This window comes from Dermochelys coriacea, chromosome 11 (genome assembly GCF_009764565.3).
Source record: "Dermochelys coriacea isolate rDerCor1 chromosome 11, rDerCor1.pri.v4, whole genome shotgun sequence".
Lineage (NCBI taxonomy): Eukaryota > Metazoa > Chordata > Testudines > Dermochelyidae > Dermochelys > Dermochelys coriacea.
In genome coordinates this window covers 63157635-63182288 of record NC_050078.2, presented here as the reverse complement: position 1 = coordinate 63182288, position 24654 = coordinate 63157635, and the positions used below count along the sequence as shown (strand labels likewise).

The window sequence follows — 24654 nt, the reverse complement described above, 5'->3', positions numbered from 1 at the left end:
AAGGGAAGCATAATCACTGCAAAAGAAAGGGCAAAGTGAAAACCTCTCTGATCAGCACAGAAAAAGCTTTTCAGTCAGAAAACAGCTCTGATTGCTAGGTTTGGACAGGAAGCCGCTACACAACTCTCAATAACTTAGAGCATGGTATGCTGCATCAGCTAAACTAAATACAACCCTGGAACTGGACAAGGCCAGGAAGCAGACCTAGGGTTAGGACTTCTGTCTGGACAAATGTAGGCAAGATTATTACAGAGGTGATGCCTTTGATTTCCATGGGAAGCAGCTACTGCCTGCATCATTGGCAAATAATTAATAGAACATCATTAACTGCGGGTTTGGAGAAGGTTATGCACAGAGTTCCCAGCTCAACAAGAAAGAAGTAATACATAAAAAACTAGGTTTAAATACTCTTAAGAGGTTGTCTTAAATAGAAATAAGCCAGCAATTCAGGCTGGAAGACTATCCTTAACTGATCAGTGAAGTCCATATCAATCTCCAAATAAGCAGGAAATTTTACACAGCATTTGCACTTATACTGAGGCACTGTGAGAGAGGTTAGAGAAAATGGAGAATTGAAAACTATATCACACTAAATATAATCATTCAGGGTGCATTTTCCTACATTGTATGTCTGCCTCATGCTGGTTTTATTTTTGGAAAGTTTCAGCTAAAATGGTTCAGCTTTTTTTGAGAACAAGGTTAGGGAACCGTGGTTTTTTTGTCCATGTTAAAAATATTCTTACAGCTGTTTAGCTGAGATGCTCTAGGGCCTCCATTCTTCGGAGCAGGGACTTGAAATTTGGCGGGGGAATAGCTCTGCTGTCAGACTTGTGTTTTACCATGTTCATGAAAATTTGATCTAATCTGGTCAAGTTACAAGCCTCTGAAAAATCTTGGGTTAGCCCATGCTCAATAAAGACTTGTTAAAGTCTGGCAGCTAAATTCTCTGAAGATTCCAGTTGTATTGGGCATGTTCTAGCCTCTCCCAACTCCTACATACTGAGTGGATGACACACATGCCATCTCCACAGAGCACGCTCCATCTCAGATCTTCAGAGATGAATTAGGACTTTTTCTGCAATTGGTCCTCCCGTTACACAGGGCTGTCAGTGCTGGAACTGAGAGCAGAGTAACCATGTCTCCTATGCTGTGGCATCTGTACACTTTCTGGAGGATTTACTTCAAAACACTTCTTTTTTTTACATACCTTTTTAAAATTTCCTGACTGAACTAAAACACTATCAAATTATTACAAATACAGTAACTCTGACTCAACTGTTCAGGTTACTTAAACACAACCCTAATATGTCTCATTCAATCTCTTAGGGCATTTCAGCAGTCTTCCCAATCTGCTGTGTTGCAAACCCTCTTTTGTCAAATCCTTGTTTGTAACAGACTAGTCAGTCTCATGGTCAATAACAGGGTCAGTTTATGAATTGCTTTAATCTCAAGTGAAGTGAGAGCAGACACACATCTGTGCCAAGTTGTCAGGTATCTTTGAGCAGACACTTATGATTCCTTAGTAAGATTCTGCCTTCATCTGTGATCACTGAATGATGGAAGAGTCACCTCACTCATACTTTAACTTTGACTGGCCAGTGCCCTTCTTGCCCAATTCTCACTGACTCTTTGTTTTCTTAACTGTGGAAGGTATTGCTCTTTTATTGTAAAATTCTGTCTGATCATGCTTTCCCAGTCCTTTCCTCACTATCGACAGACTTCTTCAGCTATGGCTACATTAGAGAGCTCTCTAGTGGAGCTGCTCTAAGCCAATGGGAGAGACCTCTCACGTTGACTTAATCCATCCCCAACGAGTGGCGAAATCAAGCTCTCCTGCTGACATCATGTCAACACCGGTGCTTAAGTTGGCATAAGTTATATTGCTCAGGGGGGAGGCTAATTCATGCCCTGAGTAACATAACTTATATCGACTTATGCTGTAACGTAGCCATAGCCTTGGTCATCCTTTTTTTTATCTGGCAATTGAGTATTTATACATCGGTTGAAGAGGAGTTCTGTACTTCTGACATGTTCCACAGCTGCTTGCCATCAATGTCACTATTCATCTGCAGCCAGAAAAAAACTTCTCTAGCTCTCCTTTTTGATTTGGTTATTCCCAGGTATGCTTCCATGTATTCATTCCAATATTTTCCTTCTCATCTCTTGGAGAACCACAATCTGTGTTCTCTTCAAGAACACTCTTGAGATCACTGAAACCTCCTTTTTACAGTAGGCGTATGCAGGAGGGAAGGGTTGATTTTTGACTCCTTTGGTTATTGCTTTTATCACTCCTTGCAGCATTTCATCTTTAACTGTTTCTGTATACAATTCATCCCATATACCTGCCACTTGTCATGTTCACGTGCATGTTTACTGTCTGTTTCAGGTTATGCATTGTCAGATGGAGCTTGTGCTCTTGGGAGAGTGTCTGGATTTACTAATGTGGTGCCAACTCCATGAGTGCTCTAGGGTTCCAGCACACATGGAAAAAAATTAGTTGGTTCTTAGCACTCACTGGCAGTCAGCTCCTTTCCTCCCCCTCCTCAGCGCCTCATGCCCATTGGTGGCCCCGCTGATCAACTCCTTCCCCTCCCCTCCCAGTGTCTCTCACCTGCCACGATCAGCTGTTCTGTGGCATGCAGGAGGCACTAGCAGGGAGGGGGAGGAACAGGGGAGGGGGCAGAACTGGGCGGGAAAGGAAGAGGCGGGGTGGCATCTTGGGGGAAGGGGTGAGTGGGGCTAGGGCCTGGGTCGGCGTCTTGGGAGAAGGGGTGGAGTGCGGGTGGGGCCTGAGGCTGAGCGGGGTTGGGCACCCCCAGGGAAAGGAAAAAGCTGACACCTGTGTTGGCACCAACTGGCACTCCAGGGTTACATCATACTTTTTCTTTTTCAAAAGCAGTTACGGTATCATTGGTGGTGCTTCTCCAAGCACCTTTTTGTGTAGTGCAGTCAGTGATTTGTGAGAGTTTGTGCTTTGACACTCCGACTATAGGGAAAGTCATAAAAGTCATGTTCAGGTTTACTTGAATCTTTGATTGATCGGAAAGCTCCCCATAGAAGTCAATCTCTCCCAAGTATGTAATTTCTGTTGTTTGAAATTGACATTTGGTCTTAATCAATTGGTTATTAGCTCTGACAATTTACTGTACTCTCCTCGTTCCTGATGTTCAGTGACAGAACTGGCCCAAATTATTACATCATCAATGTACATTTTTACACCTGCCAGACCCTCTAGCAAATGGCTCATTGTACGGTGAAATACTTCTTGAGCCAAACATACACCAACAAGCAGTCTTAGTAAGCAGTATCTGCCAAGTTCTGTTTTGAAAGTGCAGATCTTGGAGCTCTCAGTGTTCAAAAGATGATTTGCCAAAAATCCATTTGATACATCTAATTTGCTGAAGAATTTGGCTCCTGCCGTTTCAGACAACAGTTCACATCTTTGTGGGCAACTGGGAGTATTCTCTTTTTATGTTTCTGTTCAGCCGCTTAGGGTCTGAACACAGCCATTTTTTCTCTACAATTATTAAAGAGCGAATCCAACCTGTTGACTTTTCTTTTCTCCAAATGATAGTATTTGGAGTCATGTTTTGCAACTCCTCTTCTAGCCTCCCTTTTAAGGTTTGTGAGCTTTTCATGTAGCATGAACCACAAGTCCTGAATCTTCTCTTAATTGTATCTTGTATATTACTGGGAGACATCCATTTCCTGGGAATACAGCTTTATACCGCAATACTTGAATATCCAGTTCTATGTTTTCTTTCTGACTCTCTATAGTATACATCCTTTTAACAAGACCAAACATCTCTCATGTATAGGCAAAAGTCTGGTTGCTTGTCTCTGTGCATTATCACAAACTCTTGTCTTATGTTTTCCCTTTGTATTGAAGCATCAGTCTGTACTAGCTCACGAAAGCTTATGCTCAAATAAATTTGGTAGTCTCTAAGGTGCCACAAGTACTCCTTTTCTCCCAATGTTGGAATTGTTCCTCCATTGTAGTCTTTCATAGACACTTTTCAAAATCCCATGTTCTTGTGCTTCTTACATCTCAATTTCATTTTCTGTTATCACATTTACTTGTGCCCCGGTGAAGTAAGCTGTAGCTCATGAAAGCTCATGCTCAAATAAATAACAAATAAATAAATTAGTCTGTAAGGTGCCACAAGTACTCCTTTTCTTTTGTGAATACAGACTAACATGGCTGCTACTCTGAAAAGTGTCTATCTTGTATCTCACATTAACCAATCTTTTGAGTTTTCAGCCTCCTCCAATATTGTACTTAAGAACAGCTTTTTCTCTTCACATTTTAGCACAATGGTTGGGTTTGTTACAGTTTCTACATATTTGCCTGAATGCTGGGCATTTCCTATACATATGTTGGTTGCCTCATCGCTGGCATTGCTTCTTGGTTTCCATGTGCCCGTCCTTGGCCAATTTATTTTTTGTGAACTTTCCCTTGCTGGTTAAGTTCTGATACTCTCAATTATGTGGTGTCTCTCTTTCTCTAGGCTTTGTTGTTGTTTGTTAAAATGCTTGGCATACACATATTGCTCTTTCTAGTGTCAGATCCATCTCCCTTAGTAACTGTTCATAGCCTTTGTTTTTGTTACGCTCCAGAACAATGTGGTCTTTAAAGAGAGTCTTTTAATATTCCATCTTCACAGGACTGATTTTTTAGTTTTAAATCTGACAAACTCCTCTGTTGTTTCTCCTTCATTCTGTCGTCTCATCCTGCACATCTCTTTCATCAGTACATTTTTTCTACGAACAAAATGATCCTTAAACATTTTCATTTTTTCTGCAAAGCTTTTCTCTCCTTCCCCACCACCATCTGTATGAAACATAGTGTATACATCTAAGGCTTCTGTGCCTGCCACTGTTAAGAGCAGATCAATCTTTTGCTCATCCTCCAGTTTATTTGCCCCAGTGGCTTTCATACACAGCTCATACTGCTGTTTGAATTGTTTCTAGGCATATTCAGCTTTTCCACTGATTCTCATGGCTGGTGGAGGAGTCACTTGCAGCTGCACATGCTCTGTAATAGCCAGTTCAATGTTACCTCTCACTAGGTCTTCCAGCATGCTGTGCCCCATTCCTGGCACCACATTGTATCTCACTGCTGACCAGAGTGGCATCAAGATACACTCTTTATTATGAACAGGAACTATGAACAGCAGAGAGGTAACAAACTCCTTACTGGTCTGTGTAGCTGCAGCCTGCAACTGCTCCAACTTGAGCTGCCTAGTTTCTGCACCAGCAGGAAGCGTACCAAAGAATCAAAGACTGCATGAAGAGGGTACAAGTGTGACATCTCTACACTCCCTGGAGGACTTACCCTACAGCACAGTGCCTAGGCACTAATGATGATGATGAAGAAACAGTCTGACTCAAAGGCAGAGGTGTAGGGCATGGGATCTGGGAGGGGGAAAAGTAGAGGGTGGGATGACAGGCAGGAACTCAATAGGGCGGTGTGTTAAAAAACAGGAGCAGATGGGGGACAGGAACAAGAGAAATGATAGAGGCAGAAGCTGGAGAAAGATAGGGTAGGAACCTGGGAGGAGGATAGGAACAAGAATAGGGCAAAGAGGATGCACAACAGAGGAGGGGAAAGAGGTAGGAAGGGCTGGGATGGAAGCAGAAGGGGACACAGGGAGATGACTCTGTAACCCCTTGAGAGCAATCCGTTACAGAATTTAGAATTGAACCCACTGTTCTGGAGTCTCTACACTCCTTTACTGTGTAGCAAATAGCTGTGAAGCCAACCGGCAAAGCGTATGTCTCCATCCTTGTCCACACAGAAGGTAACAGCCTTCTACTGCTACCAGTTGCTCCATTATCTCAAGTGATAGAAGACTGTTCTATGGATATAACATTGCAGCTGTACAGATGACCCATGTGGGGAGGTCAATATAATTCCATATAAAGAAACTATAGTTATTTTTTTAATTTGAAGTTTTTTTTTTAAATGCAGTCGCTTACATAGGGAGAGAGCATTCTTCATGCTGCAAAGTCAAGCACTCAGGAGTTAGGAAATGCCAGAATTAAAGTTACTTGTACAACCTTAATTTGTCCCATCTCCAAGCTTTTAACCCTGTCCCCTCATCTGCTCATGTTTCTATACCCCACCTTATGGAGCTCCTGCCCATCACTCTACCCAACACCTCTTCCCCATCCCACCACCCCTCTCAGACAGTTTGTGTGTACATATTAAGATGCAGTCTTTCTTACATGATTCCATATTATCCAGTACAATCTGGGTTGTGAGAGAAGACTAATCTTCAACAATTGCATGGGAAACACAAAAAGTTATTGGCAAAGTATGCAACTTTTTGTATAAGCATTCTATATTTTGCCAGCTTGTCCTACCGTGAAAGTCCCTCTGAGGAATTAATTTTTGCAATAACTAGGAAGTTCCTGTTTTTTTTTCCCCAAGGAGAACACTTAGTCACTTTCATGTAATGTTTTAGGTTTGCTGTTCAAAAAGAAAAAAAAGCCAGAACACTATTTATTTATCTAGTAAATTCAGTCAAATGCTTCATTAAATAATTGAAATCGTTGCTAATATCCCTAAAATTAAAGCAAAAGTTCAATAGCTTGTGATCATTTCATGGCCTAATATTATAAAATATTGTTTTACCTTCAAAAGATGTGATGAAATACTAAAGAATAACTACACTTCCCACTCACTAGAAATGAAAGTGAAATTTCATCTGTGAGCTCCCCACATTCTGTCATTTTAAAAGGTATCTTCATTTATTCAAAAGCTTATCAAGGCCCTTCTTCAACAGATTAATAGTTGAGCATTTAGTTGCCCTTTCCCTCAGGCTATAATCATTTTGTCTGAGATTTCATTGGCAACATTGGAACTTCCCACTCTAGCACTAAAATCTGCCAATGAAAGAATATCTGAAGCCAGATGAACATTAATTAAATTTTTCATTATTGATGATGGTGCTATCAATTATTAAATTATTCCCTTATTAAAATGGGAATATTTAGTGAAGGTGTTTACTTTAAGAGAAGAGTTAGGTCCAACTCTCAGACAGTTTTACAGTTAATACCTTTTCCATTTCAGTTTTTATTTCCTTCATCTTTCTTCGGGAGGCTGTGACAATCATGCTAGTCAATCTACTTGTTAAGAGATGTGGGAACTGCCACAAATAGGCAGACCAATGACCCCTCTACTTTAGTATCCTTTCACAGAGAGTGGCCATTACCAGATGCTTTAAGATGCACAAAACCCCATAATGAACAATTATGGAATAGACTGCTCTTTGTGGAAGTTTTCCCTTTACCTGCTCCCACCCAGCAATTTATGCTTGGCTTATATGCTGCAGCATGAGACTTTATATCCCTTGTACAAAATCCATCCTATGCAATAACTGTAGATATTCTTATTGTTCATGTAAATACCCATTTCTTTTCTGAGTAGCAGCCGTGTTAGTCTGTATTCGCAAAAAAAAAGGATTACTTGTGGCACCTTAGAGACTAACAAATTTATTTATAAGCTTTCGTGAGCTACAGCTCACTTCATCAGATGCAGTACTCCTTTTCTTCTTTCTTTTCTGATTCCTATTAAGATTTGGGTCACAAATAGTGAAGCAATGAGTTTCACAGGTTAATTCATTGCGTACTAAATATTTCTTATCGTCAGTTTTAAATTTGTTGTGTTTTCATTTTATTGGATGGTCCCCTGTTCTAGTTTTATGATAAAGGGTAAATAGGAGCACCTGATTTACTTTCTGTAAGCTGTTCATTATTATATATTCCTTTACTTCTAAGATACATACATATTCCTAATTTTTAAAATCTCTTCTCCTATGGACATATTTCCTTTCTTCCGACAATTTTTGGCCTTTCTCGGGTCCCTTTCTGTTGATGCCACAACCCATTTGGGATAGACTGATCTGAACTTAACTGCAGTGTCCAAAAAGTGGACGAACCCTTCTCTATTATCCTTTGTAGATCATCTTTACTCAGATTGACAAAGTCTATTATTAGATTTCTCTTACTGATGAATCGGTTCTCTTATATTCCTTGATAAATCTGTTTTGCTCCTAATACACTAAGTTTAAAAAAAGTCTGTGAGTAGAGCTGTTTGAATATGGCATAAGCAGCATATGTGAAAAATCCTCTGAGTTATGAATAGCTGTTTGGTTTGACAATGTCCATGCTATTTATACAATATTCATAAGCAGGTTTTTTCCACCATGTTCTTTGGGTACTGGTGGGTTGTTCTTATGAATACCTGAACTCACATGTAGACCAGGATATCTGTGTTCAAACAAGAGGGTTCTTCATTCATTATTCTTCCAGAAACAATACCCTGGGACTTAGGTGACCAATTCAACATCACAAACAGAAAATAATGAATGTTGTAGGTGAATCATTTGTGTAAAGTCATAGGTTGAAAACTGCTAGTCTAGATGATGCAGTGAATACGTATGAACAAAATACATTAATAAAATCAGGAATAGCTTATAAACAGGACCAATTCAAAATGAATAATTCTGACAGTGTTTATGTGCAATATTCCAAGATCTAAATTTAGCTTAGGCTATGCAGATCTTTCTTTCTTTCCATGATGGCTCGAATAATTACCTCCTAGGCTAACTTCCAAAGTATTGGAGGTCATGTCTTTCTGATCTCAGTGATTTCTTTCCTTGGAGACCAACATTTATTCTGGACCATATGTTAGGTGGGCAATTTCCCTCTTACTGACCCTGGTGAAAGTGATTATCTTTAACAGGGAAATGGTGTCAGGTGTAGCTCTATTGTTTGCCTGATTCATTCTTTGACACCAATACGATTACTAACTCTGTTCTTCTTTGATATACAAGTAGATGACAAGTTTTCTTCCTGTTTGTACCTTTCCATCTTTGTATGGGTCACACATTTCCATTCACATCCCATCTCTCTCTCTCCAACATGCAAACAAACCTACCCCTTAATCTCTTATGCTGGATGGCAACAGACCAGGTTCAGGCATGCTGCCCCTTGTCCAGCCACCTAAAAGACTGGTAAATAGGTAAATAATGCAACCATTATGGGGAGAAGTGGCCATCTAGAAAGGTGTGGGGAAGAGGGTTGAAGAAAGAGGGGGATCAGGAAAACGTATCAACCTGTATTGGCCATGTTAATAAAAAAAGCCCCTAAAACAGCCTGAACTCGTGTTTATCATTCATTTTATATGGTGATTCCTCATAATAACAAAAATGATAATAACATGCTTAAGAGAGTATTTAGAGCTATAATGTGGTTATGACCATTTTTGAGGAAAAACGGAAGGGAAAAGGGAATGGAATAATTATTAAATACAATATTGTATTAGATTATGAATGGTCAGGAATTAGATTTACTGAAACCCGGAATATGTATTACTACTTTCTGCTGCATGGTGCATCCCTAGGATAATTTTTATAGCTGAACAGGCAAAAAAGAATTTTTATCAAAAGAGAGTGGCTATCCTACCATTTTCGCCTCTGGAAACTGGGACAATGTGAAGATTGGTAACAAAACCACTCCCAGCAGCCAGATTACTCAACTACAGAGTCATTTGGCAGAGAATAACCTGACCCAAACTTGACTTGCCATGACTTGACTTGGGCATATGACCTCAATCTTTTGCTTACATGCCAAGGAACTGATGGAATAGGTTGAATTTTGTATGATTGTGCTGCTGATACCCATGTGTGTGCCGATGTTAAACTAAAAATGTGTTTGGTCAACTGATTAATTTACACTAGTAAATAAGCAGACAATGTATTGCTATTCTTAACTTGACACAGCAGAGTTGAGGCTGGCAAACAGAAAGGAAAACAGAATTACAGAAGCACCGTAGCTCTCAGTCAAGGAGAGTAAGGCAGGCTTACAACTGTACAGAATCTTAAGGTATTGGTATCAAGCTCATAAAACAGTGCCTTCAGGCTTCCTAAAAATTACACAGAGAAGTAATCAAACTACAGTAAAGTATACAACAAGAACAACAGACTTGATCAACTTAAGGTCAGGGGGAGGATTTCCAAAGGCAAAAGTGGAGGTAGGCAACCAGTGAAAATCCTCTTCTAAATAAATTGTTGTATAAAAGAAAAAAAGTGCAAGTTTCCCTTTTAACAGGCACTAGGTCACAAGAAAAAGTAATTGTCATTTACAACAACCTGGTGTGCTAGGCACCTCAGAAAACAGAAAGATAGTCATGGTCCCTGCCCACAAGGGTCACATAAGATTATACAGTGACTCAGTTAATTCATGTTCACTTTTTTGAGAACAGTCTTAGTTTAATATGATTACATATATTTCTGGTAGGCGCCACAATGTATACAGCTGAAAAGGACTTCTCTCTCTCTCACTCTCTCACTCAAACTTCCTGAAACATCAACTGCTCAGATGCTCAGAATGATTTGGAAAGGAGGGATTTCAAAGTCATTGCACTGTTTAGTTTGTGCTTTTCAAGTGAGTAGCTATCAGAGGCTATTTCTGTGGAGAGACCTTAATGATGCTATGGCCCTTTCAACACTGGTTCATTTGGTTCATGGAAGACATTATGAAAGACTTGATAAAAGCAAGGAAAATGTGCTAAATTTCCTGCACTCACAAGTAAGAGATAACATGCATCTTCTAGTTGGTTTATACTTCAAGCCAAGTATCCTAAATTAGAAGCAGAAATACCAAGTGCTGAATAATGTTACACCTGACAGATACATCTAAGAAAGAAAAATCAACACATCGGGGAATTTAACAAGTTCTCTGATTGAAAAAGTTTGCTACAGACTTAGATTTACTGACATTTCAATGTACTTTACTGTACATAATTGCAAATTAGTTCATACTTGTAAGATCTACAATTTCAACTATGAATAATGGCAGTTTACATCTTGAAGGCCAGGAAAGGATGCTGTTCATTATCTGAGGAGGAAATGCATGGACTAATAAAGTCACTAGATATTAGTCAGAAATGCAGGACTATGCTGTGTTGGGAACGAACACTGGTGTAGCCATTTTCGACAGTCTACCATCAATAGATACTGCAGTTGTGAGGCAATGTATTAATATTTCAAGAAGAAAAACAGCCCGTCACTAAACATGAGTTTTTCTATACATCTCGGCAAAATGGTAATGAGCTTCACACAGTCACAGAAATAAGAGTATGAATTAAGAAATTTAGTTTCAAGCAAAGACATGTTTAGCTTTGTGATGAACATTTTAGACAAAATACAAACTAAGTTAGTCTCAAAATTTCACAAAATGTCTTGCCACCTATTAGAATAATTAGCTTTCTTTATTTGATTGCACAGTTTAACCTCTGACATAACCTTTTACTTTATACCACAGCACTACAAGCAGCAAAATGTTTTCATAGGAATTTGAGTCTCTACCCCAAGATAACTTGTGTTTTTTTTTCCCATTTGGTGCAAATTGAGGGGCCTGTGGTTAGTGTGACTCTAGGAATAAATTAAGCTTCTTTATTGTCTTCAAAACAGGAGATTTCTCCTAAGGATGATTTATGTCTATTAAATGCATTCTAGGATTTAGCTGTTACAACCTACTAGTGGAGAATGCATATGGGGAAAGGCCGAACAGACTGGAAAATCTCCAGGTTTCAGAAAACATGACTCCGAGTGAGTTCAGGCTCTTTGTAAATTGATCAGTCCCAAACTGAAGAGAATAAAGAATTCCAGTGTCCTGTTTATTTCAATTCTCCCCTCTCTCTGATAAAATCACAGATCTGTTCCATGCTACAGATGAGCAGGGAACATGATGCTTTCGATAAATCGATCTAGATTACAAAGGCACAGACATTTTAAAACAACCTTTTTGATTCCAATCCAAAGCTGCAAAATAAATGAGGGGCCCAATGCTAGTATCCATGAAACTTCACTTCTGTAAGTATGTGAGAACATGCGGCTATCTAGAATGTTAAATTTTACTTCTAAGCACAGCAGGATGCTTCTTTATAGACTGTAGGAGGAAGGATGCTATGGGGGTAATAAGGCAAATCAGTTAGACATTTCTTTGAGAGAGACTTTTTACTGAGAAATATGAAAAAAGTGGACATTTATATAAAATGCCATTTACTTTGCTAGTTTCAGTTTCCCTATCTTTAGGTGCAAATATTTTCATTTGAGCCTTTTCACTTAGCTTCTGTTCTTGCTTGATACTGCAGTGAAGTAATAACCTTGTTTTTATTATATCAGTCTGTTGCTAAGGAAATGACAGATATCTCAAATCCACAATAATGACTTGTCTCAGAAACAAATTCAGACCCTGATTCTGCAATGCATTATGCACAGGAGAACCCCTGCATCTGTTTCAACATGGCTCCAGGTGGGCACAGGGAACTACCCATGTGAAACACAATAAGGGCTGATAGGCTAAGGAAGAAATCGCTTGTTCAAACAATCATAGCTCTGATAATCAGCAAAATAGAAAAGAAAAAAAGAAAGAAAAAGAAAAATACAAGGTACATGGATTTGTTTTAAGATGGGCATATTTTCCCAGTGTGACCTTTCCTTGTTCCTTTACATTTAGGCTATGTATACATTGGGGAACACTGCCCCTTTTGCAATGACTTCAATGCAAAAAGCTTGCCCTAATTTTCTGTATTAGATGTGGATTAATGCCAAAGAAAGAAAGTGGAACATCTTTTCAAAATGTTAATCATGGTAGAGCATAGTAGGTCCACAAATGGGGATATTTCAGTGTAGAACAAGACAGAGATCTGATGACACAAAGCACTGTTGCCCCGGGGACTGGAAATATGGAGCCTGACGTTATTTCATTAGAATCAAAGGTAAAAATCCCATTGACTTCAAGTCCATGGAAATTATACTTATAGCTTTGATTTGGTAAAGCACTCCAGCAAATGCTTAACTTTAGACACATATTTAAATCCATCTATATTTAGCCAAGTAATTAAGCAATGCTTTAAGTTAAGCCTATTCTTAAATTCCACTCACTTCAGTGGGATTTAAGTATGTATTTAAACTGTTTGTTGAATCAGGGCCAGAGTAACCACTTAACCATTTTAGGCTCCGATCTTGCAATCAGATTTTTTTTAAAACATACCTTATAAAATATCTATATTGAAATTAAAAACAGAAAATAAAAAAAAATCTTATTATGAACTTCTAGCTTTTCAGTGTTTTCTAACTGAAACTGTTTCTGAGTTATTTGCATGTGAATGCAAAAAAATCCTTTTAAAATCATTCATCTTATTTACAATTGATTAAATTAAGAAGTGCCAAGCCAATTTTGTATAGTAAGTTTTAGTCTGGACACATTTTTACAAACACACATACCGATATGGGGCTCTGCAGCTAAAAATTTTCAAGAATCATTGTGGGGATTAATCAAGGGTATTATAGCATTATGGGAAGATTATTATTATTATAAAAGAAAAGCCAGGGTTAGGAGAGTAAAGAAAAACATTCCAATGTTACTGATTTAGCCTTCAATTAAAAAAAAATCATTGCATAAAATAATCTCTTTTCCCCCTCCTTCTTCTGCAGAAATTAGAAGACTAGCAGAAAACGAAATCTCTAACAAAATAAATGGGGGGAAAGCCTTTAGCTTATAAACTATTTCTTAGGTACACCTGCCCGCTCCCTGATCAGTGAATCCCACACACTGGAGATCTTTATGAGTTCATTTTATTGCAGTTCCCCTCTTCTCCTGTAACTGCCCAACAGCCACTCTCATTTAAGAAGCTCTAAATATTGTTGCCATGGGTGACACATGAACACGGAGCAAGGGAAAGCTCGGCTAATAAAAAGGCTTTCACAGCATTTCAGACTTTGCTCATAAGTAAAGTTAAAATGTATGGCTTTTAAAATACTGGATCTGGGAGAGGTCAGGTTAAATGGCTGCTAGTAATAAAAGGAATCAATATGCCACAGCATCTGAAGCAGCCAGCAAACTGAATAAACACTTAATCCAAATCCACTTGGACCTGAATTAAAAGAACATAAAATACTGTATTTACTTTGTTTGTCCTCTATCAGTCAATAGTTTGCATTGCTGGGTCCCCTCGAATTCCACACAGGATAAGAAACAAACATTTGTTGGCCAAGTGGCAATTAAACCCTATGTCAAGGCCCTAAGGAATTATGTGGGCATTAACCTTATCAGAAAACCACTTTTAGATTAGCAGATTACAAACGGAAATGCATCTCCGTCTGTGAAGACCCCGCAACACTTATGCACAAAAAGCTCCAGTGGCCATTGAGATTTTCGAACTTAAGCGCTTATTCACAGTTTAACCTAGTACATTTCAGCCACCTACTCCTTTAACTGTAAACCCGGAATTCAAACAAAATCACCGATAGCAATAATTAGTAAGTCCTGTAGTACAGAAACCTCAACAGATTAATCTTCATTGCACTTTAAAACAAAACAGAATCAAAGAACAGAACCGATTTCAACTCCCTTAATCCTAAACCTAAATTGGCTCAATTTGTGGCTAGATTTTCAAGAGTAATCATGCAAACCCATTTTTCTGTACTTATCTATATGTGTTTATGAGGAAATGTGCTGGTTAAGTTTCAGCCTGGGAAATTATCACACTTTTTGCCAGAAGATGCCTTTAAATTCCTGACATAAAAGATGCAGCTACATTTGAGGCCCATACACACAGGTTACTTCACAAAAACATTGATGCATTTGAAATTACAGTTTATAAGATTAAATAATTTTTTCTTGGAAAAGTGTTAAAAAAGCCAATGTATCTAAACTAAAGCAAAAATACAGCTCTCAAACTGGCAAATACAGAATTTTATCAGACCTATTATTAATCAAGAAAAGGGGCTCTCTGGTACTTCTCTCTCTCAAAAAGTCCAAAAGATTTGGGAAAGGATTATGTAGGTTTTCAACAAAAGTGCCCTCATCAAAAGATGGTCCTTCTTATCCCCTTCTGTCCTCTAAAAAGATTATCTGAATTTTTAAAAAGTTTGATAAAAGCATTTTTATTATAGCTTTCTTAATACCTGGAGCTACAGTTGAAGTTACATTAGGACTTTCTTTATAATTCCTCTTTTTTTTCTTTTTTTAAATGTTCGACAATTTCTTGAAATTATCCTGAAACTTTCCATTCATGGTCCCCGCCCAGAGATGAAATCTTGTTGGGTTTTTTTTGTTTTGTTTTTGGTGTTTTTTTTTTTTGAAAATGGGGGGAAAAATAAATAAAACTCCCTTCAATTATGTTTGAGTTACTGAGGAGTGGAAAAAGACCATTTTTCCAGAAGTGTAATACTCTTTCCCCATTCACCAATAACCAGAAATGACTGAAGAAAGTCTTCCAAACTTTGCTTGTAAATAGCCTGAGAACTAGATTCCTTTCTAGGATTTGGGGAGAAGGGAAGTTTAATTTCCATGTCTGGTTTATTTACTCTAACTTTATTTGGATCTGTGTAATTTTGGCAATAATCTTGAACCTACACAACATTTTCCACAGGCAAGAGAATATGCAGACATATTTCAGATTCATTGCTAGCAATACTTAGATGAGCAATTAACAAGCAATTATCTGTCCATCCGCAGCTAAAAGGGATATTCTCAGATGCTCCTCAACCAACAAATTTGATAAGATACAAGGGGTAAACTCTGGAAGGCAAAAGAGGTATGGGGGAAAAATAAGTCAATTAAGAAAAACTTTAGTACTGAGCAGACTGATCTAATACATCCTTAAAATATGAAAAACATTTTATGGCTTTTTCCATGAAAGTGAATTGTTATAAAAACATGTCCAAATCAGGCAGAAAGTGGCAAAAAAAAAAATTCTTCTAAGCAGCTACAACAGAAGATCTTACAAAGTATTATACAATATGCAAAGACATGGACTAATATGACATTTGGCAGCCTTGTTGGGATTAGCAAGCATCCATAACTGGCTTACAAACCCAGCTTCAGCTAAAAATAAAACAAAAATACCTCCTTAGCTACCTATGTTGATTAAGGTTGAGGCTTAATGCTATGATGTATTACTTTGTGTTTTACATCTGTTTGGATACATGGTACTATCCCTCTTAAAAGAGTTTTGTAGCTCCCCCATGGCATCTATTATGTCATGATGTGTTCCTTCAATAAAAAAGTTATTTTTAAAAAGAAATTGGCAAGAGAGAATGAGAGGCCAAATAAAGCTAGTTTCCTCAAATCTGTATTTTAGTAAAACCCACTCCACTCTGACACATTTACAAAATATGCTCTAACCTCAATATCATCTTGAAAGGCTAAGCCTTCCTAAATCGCTTCTTGTTAGTCTCCTCTGTCTCCATTACCATTACAGCCTTTTCCCAATATTATTATTCAGAGAATTTTTACGTTTGCCTTTTAAAACCCTTAAATAAGCCTTACCATACTACTAATTACTTGTGTGTTTAAACAGTTGACAAATACATACACAGTTTTGTACTGCTAAGACTTGTTTTAACTGCAAATTATAACTATGTGGGTAGGATTGTTGCTCCAAAAGAGTGAATCTCCTCCTCCATCCCCTCCCTTTTTGCATAGTTCACACCTATGTACATGGTTTAAATACAGCGGGCAAGACTACTACTTCAAGCAAATGAATGTCTTCATGTAATATATGTAGTCACTCACCTTGATCTTCCACTGCACTTCACCTGTGCAAAGTTTAGAACATTTAGTTCTGTGTGTGTATGACAGTGCTATGTTTCCATCTATCTGCCCAGTTAAAGGCCACAAATTTAGGAAAGCATCCTCATTTGGTAAAACATGTGCTTAAATACTGAAAAGGAATGGACTGAACCAGGCACTTAAAGTGTTTTCTTGACTCAGGGAAAAAGTTTGCAGGTAACACTAATATTGGTGGGATGATTAATAACCTTGAGGACAGGTCACAGTTACAACTAATCCAGGGATATGATAAATTCTCCTTCAGTTGAAATCGTTAATTAAGGTTGGATATCTTTCTGAAAGGTATGCTATAGTTCAGCCACAAGTTGTTGGGATGGATAGATGGGGGAATCACTGGATGCAATTTTAAGGTCAGTGCAATACAGAAAGCAAATCTAAATGATCATAATGATCCCTTCTGGTCTTAAAAAAAATAAAAAAAATTTCAGTTCATAGAAATGTTTGTTGCTCCCATTAAAGTGAGCTGATTCATATGAAAGATTAATAGCGGAGAACACTGAAACGGTTGTTTAGTTCAGGTACCTAAGGGTGGATGATGGCCATTCTACAAATATTATCCTAATAGACCTTCACCCAGACCATCAGGGATCATATTTAGGGCTGGAGACCAAGGGTCAGATCCTCAGTTGGTGTAAATCATCAGATATCCACATCCTGCAATGAAGTGACACCAACTTACACCAGCTGAGAATCTTACCCTTGGTCTCTCCGCTTACATTTGGAATACAGGCACCAAATTTTGGTGTTACTTTTTGTCAGGAGACACCTGCCCACAAGAAGTCAGACAGAATATAAAGCATTTCCCATTTCATATAAATTACACCACAAAGGTCAGATGTTAACAACTATACCCTGAGTTGAATTCATATGAGTGACTTATGGTAGAACCTGAGAGTTACAAACACCTCGGGAATGGAGGTTGTTCATAACTCTGAAATGCTCATAATTCTGAACAAATGTTATGGTTGTTCTTTCAAAAGTTTACAAATGAACATTGACTTAATACAGCTTTGAAACTTTACTATGGAGAATAAAAATGCTACTTTTAACCATCTGAATTTAAATGAAACAAGCACAGAAACAGTTTCCTTAGCTTACCAAATCTTTTTTTAACCTTTCCATTTATATTTTTAGTAGTTTATGTTTAACAGTACTGTACTGTATTTGCTCCCCCGCTGCTGCCTGATTGCGTACCTCCAGTACCAAATCAGGTGTATGGTTGACTGTCAGTTAGTAAGTCTGGTGTTTGTAACTCTGAGGTTCTACTAAAAAGAAAAGGAGTACCCGTGGCACCTTAGAGACTAACAAATTTATTAGAGCATAAGCTTTCGTGAGCTACAGCTCACTTCATCGGATGCATTTGGTGGAAAAAGCAGAGGAGAGATTTATATACACACACACAGAGAACATGAAACAATGGGTTTATCATACACACTGTAAGGAGAGTGATCACTTAAGATAAGCCATCACCAGCAGCGGGGGGGGGGGAAAGGAGGAAAACCTTTCATGGTGACAAGCAAGGTAGGCTAATTCCAGCAGTTAACAAGAACATCTGAGGAACAGTGGCGGGTGGGGTGGGGGGGGAGAAAACATGGGGAAATAGTTTTACTTTGTGTAATGACTCATCCATTCCCAGTCTCTATTCAAGCCTAAGTTAATTGTATCCAGTTTGCAAATTAATTCCAATTCAGCAGTCTCTCGTTGGAGTCTGTTTTTGAAGCTTTTTTGTTGAAGTATAGCCACTCTTAGGTCTGTGATCGAGTGACCAGAGAGATTGAAGTGTTCTCCAACTGGTTTTTGAATGTTATAATTCTTGACGTCTGATTTGTGTCCATTCATTCTTTTACGTAGAGACTGTCCAGTTTGGCCAATGTACATGGCAGAGGGGCATTGCTGGCACATGATGGCATATATCACATTGGTAGATGCGCAGGTGAATGAGTCTCTGATAGTGTGGCTGATGTGATTAGGCCCTATGATGGTATCCCCTGAATAGATATGTGGACAGAGTTGGCAACGGGCTTTGTTGCAAGGATAGGTTCCTGGGTTAGTGGTTCTGTTGTGTGGTGTGTGGTTGCTGGTGAGTATTTGCTTCAGATTGGAGGGCTGTCTGTAAGCAAGGACTGGTCTGTCTCCCAAGATCTGTGAGAGTGATGGGTCGTCCTTCAGGATAGGTTGTAGATCCTTGATGATGCGTTGGAGAGGTTTTAGTTGGGGGCTGAAGGTGATGGCTAGTGGCGTTCTGTTGTTTACTTTGTTGGGCCTGTCCTGTAGTAGGTGACTTCTGGGTACGCTTCTGGCTCTGTCAATCTGTTTCTTCACTTCAGCAGGTGGGTATTGTAGTTGTAGGAATGCATGATAGAGATCTTGTAGGTGTTTGTCTCTGTCTGAGGGGTTGGAGCAAATGCGGTTATATCGTAGCGCTTGGCTGTAGACAATGGATCGAGTGGTATGATCTGGATGAAAGCTAGAGGCATGTAGGTAGGAATAGCGGTCAGTAGGTTTCCGATATAGGGTGGTGTTTATGTGACCATCGCTTATTAGCACCGTAGTGTCCAAGAAGTGGATCTCTTGTGTGGACTGGTCCAGGCTGAGGTTGATGGTGGGATGGAAATTGTTGAAATCATGGTGGAATTCCTCAAGAGCTTCTTTTCCATGGGTCCAGATCATGAAGATGTCATCAATGTAGCGCAAATAGACTAGGGGCATTAGGGGACGAGAGCTGAGGAAGCGTTGATCTAAGTCAGCCATAAAAATGTTGGCATACTGTGGGGCCATGCGGGTACCCATCGCAGTGCCGCTGATTTGAAGGTATACATTGTCCCCAAATGTGAAATAGTTATGTGTCAGGACAAAGTCACAAAGTTCAGCCACCAGGTTAGCCGTGACAGTATCGGGGATACTGTTCCTGACGGCTTGTAGTCCATCTTTGTGTGGAATGTTGGTGTAGAGGGCTTCTACATCCATAGTGGCTAGGATGGTGTTTTTAGGAAGATCACCAATGGACTGTAGTTTCCTCAGGAAGTCAGTGGTGTCTCGAGGATAGCTGGGAGTGCTGGTAACGAAGGGCCTGAGGAGGGAGTCTACATAGCCAGACAATCCTGCTGTCAGGGTGCCAATGCCTGAGATGATGGGGCGTCCAGGATTTCCAGGTTTATGGATCTTGGGTAGCAGATAGAATACCCCAGGTCGGGGCTCCAGGGGTGTGTCTGTGCGGATTTGTTCTTGTGCTTTTTCAGGGAGTTTCTTGAGCAAATGCTGTAGTCTCTTTTGGTAACTCTCAGTGGGATCAGAGGGTAATGGCTTGTAGAAAGTGGTGTTGGAGAGCTGCCAAGTAGCATCTTCTTCATACTCTGACCTATTCATGATGACGACAGCACCTCCTTTGTCAGCCTTTTTGATTATGATGTCAGAGTTGTTTCTGAGGCTGTGGATGGCACTGTGTTCTGCATGGCTGAGGTTATGGGGTAAGCGATGCTGCTTTTCCACAATTTCAGCTCGTGCACGTCGGCGGAAGCAGTCTATGTAGAAATCCAGGCTGCTGTTTCGACCTTCAGGAGGAGTCCACCCAGAATCCTTCTTTTTGTAGTGTTGGCAGGAAGGTCTCTGTGGGTTAATATGTTGGTCAGAGGTGTGTTGGAAATATTCCTTGAGTCTGAGACGTCGAAAATAGGATTCTAGGTCACCACAGAACTGTATCATGTTCGTGGGGGTGGAGGGGCAAAAGGAGAGGCCCCGAGATAGGACAGATTCTTCTGCTGGGCTAAGAGTATAGTTGGATAGATTAACAATATTGCTGGGTGGGTTACGGGAACCATTGTTGTGGCCCCTTGTGGCATATAGTAGTTTAGATAGCTTAGTGTCCTTTTTCTTTTGTAGAGAAGCAAAGTGTGTTTTGTAAATGGCTTGTCTAGTTTTTGTAAAGTCCAGCCACGAGGAAGTTTGTGTGGAAGGTTGGTTCTTTATGAGAGTATCCAGTTTTGAGAGCTCATTCTTAATCTTTCCCTGTTTGCTGTAGAGGATGTTGGTCAGGTGGTTCCGCAGTTTCTTCGAGAGTGTGTGGCACAAGCTGTCAGCATAGTCTGTGTGGTATGTAGATTGTAATGGATTTTTTACCTTCAGTCCTTTCGGTATGATGTCCATCTGTTTGCATTTGGAGAGGAAGATGATGTCTGTCTGTATCTGTGCGAGTTTTTTCATGAAGTTGACAGATTTCCACTCTATACGGCTAAATTCAGTGCCTTGCATAATGACAGGTTTCAGAGTAGCAGCCGTGTTAGTCTGTATTCGCAAAAAGAAAAGGAGTACCCGTGGCACCTTAGAGACTAATAAATTTATTAGAGCATAAGCTTTCGTGAGCTACAGCTCACTTCATCGGATGCATTTGGTGGAAAAAGCAGAGGAGAGATTTATATACACACACACAGAGACAATGAAACAATGGGTTTATCATACACACTGTAAGGAGAGTGATCACTTAAGATAAGCCTGGTCACTTGATCACAGACCTAAGAGTGGCTATACTTCAACAAAAAAGCTTCAAAAACAGACTCCAACGAGAGACTGCTGAATTGGAATTAATTTGCAAACTGGATACAATTAACTTAGGCTTGAATAGAGACTGGGAATGGATGAGTCATTACACAAAGTAAAACTATTTCCCCATGGTATTTCTCCCTCCCACCCCCACCCCCCCCACTGTTCCTCTGATATTCTTGTTAACTGCTGGAATTAGCCTACCTTGCTTGTCACCATGAAAGGTTTTCCTCCCCCCCCCCCCCCCCGCTGCTGGTGATGGCTTATCTTAAGTGATCACTCTCCTTACAGTAAGAAAAGGAGTACTTGTGGCACTTTAGAGACTAACAAATTTATTAGAGCATAAGCTTTCGTGAGCTACAGCTCACTTCATCGGACCATTGTTTCATGTTCTCTGTGTGTGTGTATATAAATCTCTCCTCTGTTTTTTCCACCAAATGCATCCGATGAAGTGAGCTGTAGCTCACGAAAGCTTATGCTCTAATAAATTTGTTAGTCTCTAAGGTGCCACAAGTACTCCTTTTCTTTTTGCGAATACAGACTAACACGGCTGCTACTCTGAAACCTGTGATCTCCTTACAGTGTGTATGATAAACCCATTGTTTCATGTTCTCTGTGTGTGTGTGTATATAAATCTCTCCTCTGCTTTTTCCACCAAATGCATCCGATGAAGTGAGCTGTAGCTCACGAAAGCTTATGCTTTAATAAATTTGTTAGTCTCTAAGGTGCCACGGGTACTCCTTTTCTTTTTGCGAATACAGACTAACACGGCTGCTACTCTGAAACCTGAGGTTCTACTGTATATGTGAAAAGCTTTTCATTGTTTTAACAATCCACTAAGCCATCTATATTAGTTCCCCAGAAAAAATATTTTTAGTCAAGCTATGGTAATTCCCATAACTATGAAATCAAGGCTTTTCTTTTTCCAATACCACAAAAATATTTTCACTGTTCTGTAAATTCTATTTTCATTTATTCAAGAAATTCACACCATGAGGAAAGAAATAAGAGCATAAAGGTTTTTAAAAACTGTATAAAATTACCTCTTCTCAGCTTATCAGTGGTTCATGAAATATTATTATCCTATACCTCAAAGTACATAACCATGTGCAACCATCATCTGTGAGGGCACTCCTGCAAACTACACTCCATGAGAGTAAGCTTGATTACTGCTTCCTCTACTCTCATGAGGTCTAGCTATCTGACTTTGCGAAACTACTCATTTCTTTGAGTCTATTTGCAGCAAATTCTTCTCTGCATATTCTTTTCTTCTTCTAGTTTTCATTTTCTTTTAGCGCTAGATATTTCCAATATGTATAAAAACAACAGTCATTTTGAATTTTTTTTAAATGACTATTTTGGGAAATATGTTTTTGATAAGAGCAGCTTTTAAACAGTATATATGGAACCTCTACTCTTCTGCTGATGTCCAGATGGCTTTTTTTGGCCTGATAACATCTTCAAACATATTTTGGGTCACCCATTCTCAGTGCAAATGCCTATTTGTTGCCTCTTCAGTTTCCCTGCTGCCGTTCCCAGTGACCACCCTCTTGCTGAGCCTGAGGAAAAGTTGTGGACATGATCTCTAACCACAACACTTTTATGAGAACACAGTTATTGTTCTAATACTGATGACAGGAATTAAGGGAGGAAAAAAAAATTTCTCCCATCTCTTTCTGTTCTGGTAATTTTCAGTGTTAGTAGATATAAAATTTTGAGATACAAGTGTGATATTTTGTTTACAATGTCCTTTATAAGATCCTCAAGCATTCTCAGAAATAAATGCTCCCCTTTCCAGTAATCTCTCTGTTACATTCTGATTACTTAGTGCTCGCATGACAGCACAACATTCTCTATCAGTTGGCTTCTGGGTCTGACTCTAGCTGCTGCTCTCCCACTCACCCACCCTCTCTACACACACGCATGCACAATGTGTGAGAAGGTGGTCAATATTTTGTTTTCTCTTCGTGGTTCAATTTGTGACCCACGGGCCTTAATTAGTGCACACTGTTCAAACCCTGCTTTCAAGACAGAATAATTTCCTCCTGAGCTTTTCTATGGTGCTCATCATTATAGTATCCCAGTGGCTTACAAACAATTAATTTATCTTCACAACACCCTTGAAATGAGAAGGTGATATTATCACTATTTTACAGGTGGAGCTGAGGCAGAGAGAGATATATTAAGGCAGGGACTGGCAACCTTTGATATGCGACCCGCCAGGATAAGCCCTTGGCAGGGCTGGTTTGTTTACCTGCAGCGTCTGCAGGTTCGGTCGATCGCAGCTCCTTCTGGCCACACTTCACTGCTTCAGGCCAATGGGGGCTGGGGGAAGTGGCGTGGGCTGAGGGATGTGCTAGCCACCACTGCCCATGGCCAGTTTTTCCAGAGTACTTAACATTACCCAGCGCTTTATAGGCTCAAAACATGGCTCCCATTGAGTTCAGTTGCAGACCTGAATGTTCAGCACTTCTGTAAATCAGGTCACGGGGTATTAAGTTGGACACCCAGAAAATGAGGGACCTTTCACTTCCCTGATCTTAGAACATTAGGGTTGGAAGCGACCTCAGAAGGTCATCTAGTCCAATGCCCTAGTCAAAGCAGGACCAACACCAAGTAAATCATCCCAGCCAAGGCTTTGTCAAGCCGGGCCTTAAAAACCTCTAAGGATGGAGATTCCACCACCTCCCTAGGTAACCCATTCCAGTGCTTCACCACTCTCTTAGTGAAACAGTGTTTCCTAATATCCAACCTAGACCTCCCCAATTGCAACTTGAGACCATTGCTTCTTGTTCTGTCATTTACCACCACTGAGAACAGCCTAGCCTCAGCCTCTTTGGAACCCCCCTTCAGATAGTTGAAGGTTGCTATCAAATCCTCCCTCACTCTTCTCTTCTGCGGACTAAATAACCCCAGTTCCCTCAGCCTCTCCTTGTAAGTCATGTGCCCCTGCCCCCAATCATTTTCGTTGCCCTCCGCTGGATTCTCTGTAGTGGGGGGACCAAAACTGGACGCAGTACTCCAGGTGTGGCCACACCAGTGCCGAATAGAGGGGAATAATCACTTCCCTCGATCTGCTGGCAATGCTCCTACAAATACAGCCCAATATGCCATTGGCCTTCTTGGCAACAAGGGCACACTGCAGACTCATATCCAGCTTCTTGTCCACTGTAATCCCCAGGTCCTTTTCTGCAGAACTGCTGCTTAGCCAGCTGGTCCCAAGCCTGTAGCAGTGCATGGGATTCTTCCTTCCTAAGTGCAGGATCCTGCGCTTGTCCTTGTTGAACCTCATCAGATTTCTTTTGGCCCAATCCTTCAATTTGTCCAGGTCACTCTGGACTCTATCCTGACCCTCCAGCGTATCTACCTCTCCCTCAAGTTTACTGTCATCTGCAAACTTGCTGAAGGTGCAATTAACCCCATCATCCAGATGATTGATAAAGATGTTGAACAAAACCAGCCCCAGAA

General features: G+C 39.8%; 1 protein-coding gene across 4 annotated transcripts in view; it reads right to left on the bottom strand.

Moving 5' to 3' along the window:
• Positions 1-24654, bottom strand: part of PARD3B (par-3 family cell polarity regulator beta) — a 644857-nt gene that overhangs the window by 187431 nt on the left and 432772 nt on the right. The window lies entirely within an intron of this gene.